The sequence below is a fragment of the Microtus pennsylvanicus genome, chromosome X (genome assembly GCF_037038515.1).
Source record: "Microtus pennsylvanicus isolate mMicPen1 chromosome X, mMicPen1.hap1, whole genome shotgun sequence".
Classification (NCBI taxonomy): domain Eukaryota; kingdom Metazoa; phylum Chordata; class Mammalia; order Rodentia; family Cricetidae; genus Microtus; species Microtus pennsylvanicus.
The window spans coordinates 139581507-139586665 of NC_134601.1; positions in this window are offsets into that span (position 1 = coordinate 139581507).

The following is a 5159-nucleotide window of genomic DNA, read 5'->3' on the forward strand; positions in this document are numbered from 1 at the left end:
TCCTAAATTCATGTCAACGTCTATAACTCTGAGTCCAATTAGCGCTGACTATATGTTTCATGATGTGGGACCATACACTGGAATGTGGGCAACCTACCAGGGCCCATACCATAACAGAGGACTGGTTTTACCCTCCCCAACACTCTCCAACTGCCAGTAGCTCCTCAGGGGGTGGGGGTCTCATTAGTCCCTCCTCTATCCAACAGCTTCTAACTGCCAGTAGCACCTCAGCAGGTGGGGGGGGTCTCATGAGTCCCTCCTCTATCCAACAGCTTCTAACTGACAGTAGCTCCTGAGCAGGGGTGGGGGTGTCTCATGAGTCCCTCCTCTATCCAACATCCTCCAACTGCCAGTCACTGCTCAGTTTGGAGGGGGGGCGTTATGAATCCGTCTTCTATCCATGAAGGAATGTTGATTGGCTTTAACTTACACAGTTCTTGTGAAGGCAGTCATGGATTCTGTGGGTTCATATATGTATAATCTGCTATGTCCAGAAGGCATTGTTTTTCAGCAGTTGTCCCAAACCTCTGTCTTTTGAAACCTTTTCACCTTCTCCTCTTCTGTGGTGCTCTGAGCCTTTGGTGTGGACATGTGATATAGATGTATTTAGTACTGAGCACTCCATAGACTGCCCTTTCACCAAATGTGAGTCTCCATACGAAGTGCTGTTTATTGTAAAAGTCACCTTCTCTGGTGAGGGCTGTGGCTGCAGTAATCTATTGGCACTTGGAGCTGGAAGGCTCTATGATAGAATTTTCTAAGCTATCTTCTCTTAGTCCCTGTAAATCCTGTAGGACCCAACCTAGTTTAGAGAGTTCACCTTACAGCTCTACCTTCAGGGAGACTTCTTTGACTTTACCTGGATGGAAATCATCACTTATCTGTTGTGTGATGTTTTACTCTTTGTCTTTTTGGGGCACTCACCACCCAGCTCTCAAATAAATGACACAAAGAGACTTATTCTTACTTGTTAATGCCCAGCCTTAGATTGGTTTGTTTCTAGCCTGATTCTTTTAAATTATCCCATCTACCTTTGCCTTTTCTTCCTTCTATATATCATACTTTTAGTCTTACTATATGGCTCACTGGGTGGCTGGGTGGCTGGCCCTGACATCCTCCTCCCCTTGTTCTCTCTGATTCTTCCCCCCGACCAGATTTCTCCTTTCATGTGTATGCTGTGCCTGCCAGCCATGCCTATTTCTCTCTCCTGCCTCACTATTGGCCATTTTCAGTTCTTTATTAGACCATAAGGTGTTTTAGACAGGCATAGTAACACAGCTTCACAGAGTTAAACAAATGCAGCATAAACAAAATGTAACACATCTTAAAATAATATTCCCCAACACTTAATTACATTTATAATTCCTGTTTCTATTTCTATATTGAAAACCTAAAGACTGGTGATACTCAGGTGTTTACTCATTGCCTTTTTGTTTAAATTCTTCTCAAGAAACCAACCCTTTCTTGTCAGAAGGTGACTCTTTTACCCTTGTTGGCCTAAGACATCTAAACAGTTCTTCCCACAGACTCTAAAGGACATTAAACTCCAGATAGTTATTTCATGGATATCAAACATTATTAATTTAATCTGATAGCCATGTTACTTACATCTTGATCTCAAAGCAATAGTCTAGCCTTGAACTTACTTCAGTCACCACCCTCCTCTCCTCTCCTCTCCTCTCCTCTCCTCTCCTCTCCTCTCCTCTCCTCTCCTCTCCTCTCCTCTCCTCTCCTCTCCTCTCCTCTCCTCTCTCCTCTCCTCAATGCAGTTCCAGCCTTGTATTCCTTGTGTTGGTTTGAATGAGAGAGAACATCTTCCCATGGACTCAATGTATTTGAACCCTTAGTCAATGCCTGGGGGTTCTACTATGATGTATGCTCTTAATGTAAGAAGTATGTCACTTGAAGAGAGCTTTGAGCTCTTAAGGCCTTACTCTATTTCCATTTTTCTTTTCTATCTTTTCTTTGTGTTGGGATTTGAGATGTGAACCCCAAGCTTCCTATCCAGCTGCTGTGCCTGACACTTGCTGCCATGCCTCTCTGCCATGATAGAGTCATAGCATTTTGGAACAGTAAGCCCAGATAAACTCTTCTTTCTCTTGGTTGTTTGTGTCACAGTACTTTTTCACAGCAACAGAAGAGGAAAAAATACACCCCTTGTGGTACTTTTGACTGCAGGGCACATTAGCAACACTTACCAATTCCCCATTTCAGCTCTAAAACAACTCCAGAAAAAGAGCATCTACCATTATCAGTTATTCAATCTTGCTGATAAGTCAAGGAAGAAAATTTACAGGCAATGAACTTAAAATAATAAACCAAAATGTGGAGTGTGACCAGGGATTTGTAGTGCCTTATTCGAACAACTAGAGTCTCCTAATTGACTTATGGTGGTGCTTCATCCCAAGGGACTAGTCTAGAAAGGATGTTACGAAATGTACTATTTAACAAGATGGTGAAATATGTTCTTATCTATTCAAATATAACCCCCACTCAAATGACTCTACACTATTGCTCATGAGATAAGACCAAGCAAGATAAGAGCAAGCAACTTCTGACTATGATGTAAGCACCTCACTCCCTCTGAGGGATATTTTTTCTTATAATCCACCCACTGTGCTTCTGTTTCTCCACAGCATGCATTTATTATTAAAGCATGGCATGCTGGGAATGATAAATACAAGATACAAGCAGAAAGTATTTACAAAGCAAGACTAATAGAAAAGGTTTTTTTTTTTCAAGAGAAGTTTCTTGGTTTTCATGTCTTGGGTTGTTTGTGTAGAGTTTGGTGCTGGCTGAGGTCAGTTTTCTACAAGAGGACATACTCTACTGAAAGACTTTTCTGAGTTCAAAGCACAAGAACTGTCTCCAAACAAGAACAACTATATTTGGGTTTATAGTTAATTTATGTTCCTCATATATGAAGGAGGTAGCAAGTAGTTATAGATAAAAATAGGTTCCCAATGGCTTTCTAAGCTCAGGGTTATATTTTGATGTCCCTTGTTTCTGAGACAGAGAACTTTGGGCAATAAATTGAAGTAATTTGGACTAAAGGATCAAAGAGTTCCTTTCTACTTCCAGTTTATAAAACTTGCACTTTAAGTCAGATAGTAATTAATAAAAGAAGTTGGGAAGGAAAAAAATGAGAATGAGAAATATGACAGGAATACAAAGTGCCACGCTTTACTATAAATGATGATGTGATTTTTACCTGTCGTTTGGATGAGACAGAATTAATGCCTTTCTTTCCTAAACTTGACTGTGTCCTAGAAACTTCAATGTGTTTGAAAATTAAACTGTAGTTTGGCTTTACATCTAAATCCTGCTTAGTGTCCTCCCATTTTATCTTCTGCTTCCCAGGCCTAGGGCTGATGAAAACATCAAGGACATCCTCAAAGAGAAGATTACGTGAAGCAATTGTCACTGCTTTGTGTAAGCACGGTTTGGTTTCGTTGTGAGACTAGCCACTCTTTGCCCGGCCTTCCCCTCTATCCATGAAAGCTCATGATGGTGAAGCTTCAATAGCCCCAGGGACCACATTCTGCTTGACTAATCCTGTGTTGATTGTGTGATCCAATTTAACAGGAGGAGAGCTGTTCAAGCTCGTCCTCTCAGCTTCACTTTGAACATATATTTGGTATATGACACTGTGTTCAGAGGCTTCGGACCCATGGACGCAGATCATGTACACAAAAGCTCTGTCCAGTGAGAAAAGAGAATTGTCTTTAGAAATATCTAACACTGTTGTGGAAGTGATCAGCAGATTAATAGATGAACAGAAATGTGTGCAGGTGAGGAGAATAATAGCATCTACCAGCCCACTGAATATTTAATAGAAGCCATGTGTTTTATTTAATCATTCCAAAAGCCATAAAAGCCATCCACAGAAGGCATTGTAACTGTTATCCTCATACAGCTGTGAGGAAACACTGTCCCGTGGGCAAAGAGAGGATCAGTGAGATCTGTCCCAACAAATGGAGCTTGGAGCTTGGCTAAAGAAAACATCATATTGTAGTACTTGATTACCTCGAAAATCCCCTGGGAAGCTTGTTAGTTCAAGAATGCTGGACCTGAGACTCTGCCACACTGAGTTAGGGGGTCTTGGGATATGGTCTGAGAATTTGGACTTCTTAGCAGCCCCTGAGTAAAGTGGTCAGGGGACCACTGTGTGTCTGGTAGGGCCAGTTTGTGACTTTGTGAAGTACAAAATAAGAAATTTGGTGCTTGAACATTATAGCCTTCAGCTTTCTGAAACACAGCTTACTGTTTACTGTCTCCAGCTTTGTCTTCCTTACCTTGGCTGGTTTATGGCCATGCCATCAACTAGGAGGATCTCTCAGAAAGAGGTCTGATCAAGCCACTCTTGCTTTAAGAAATTACATCTCCTACTACCTTTGTGTGCTATAGGGGCTAGACCACGGCACTTCTTACCTCTCTAAGGCCATACAATTTCCCCTGGCTTCACACTTGGGTCTTGGATGCCAATCTTTCAAGAGCTACCTGTCCATACTTGGTTAAATTCTGATTCTATTCTGGACGTTATCTTCAAAAACAATTCCAAAGAAAGGTCTTTCAAGACCTTGGGCAATATCCTTCAAGGATCCCTGTAAGCACTCTTGTACAAGGTGGAAATGACTGAACACACCAGTCAATTGGGACTCCTTCAATGTAGACCACAAACTATAAGTAAGTTGATGTTATCATTGAATTTGCATTTCTCCTGACCTAGGAGATTAACTATCACACCTGCCCTTGGGGTGATGGTTATTGCATGCTTTCTTAGAGTCAGAGCTATTAAGAATGAAACTCAGTCATGAATAAGAAAATGATGACATGCTTTAATAACCCAGAAAGAAAGACTTGTGTATGTTTTAGAATTTTTCCATCTGAATATTACAGAACACAAAAGCGACCGTTTTGCCTGCAGAAAGAATGAATGTCTGTAACAAAGCACTTTCTCAAAAGGACACTCCTCCCTCTGGTGCATTTTGATCTATTCTGATTTAAAGTTTGAAGATGGGGTCTGACCTTATGTATCAGTGACCAAGTAGTTGCCTCATGGAAATGCAGTTTGAAACTCATTAATAGGGCAGACTGTATATTATAACTTAGAAGCTCTGGGGTATCACTGATGCTTGCAATTGCTATGGAAACCAAGT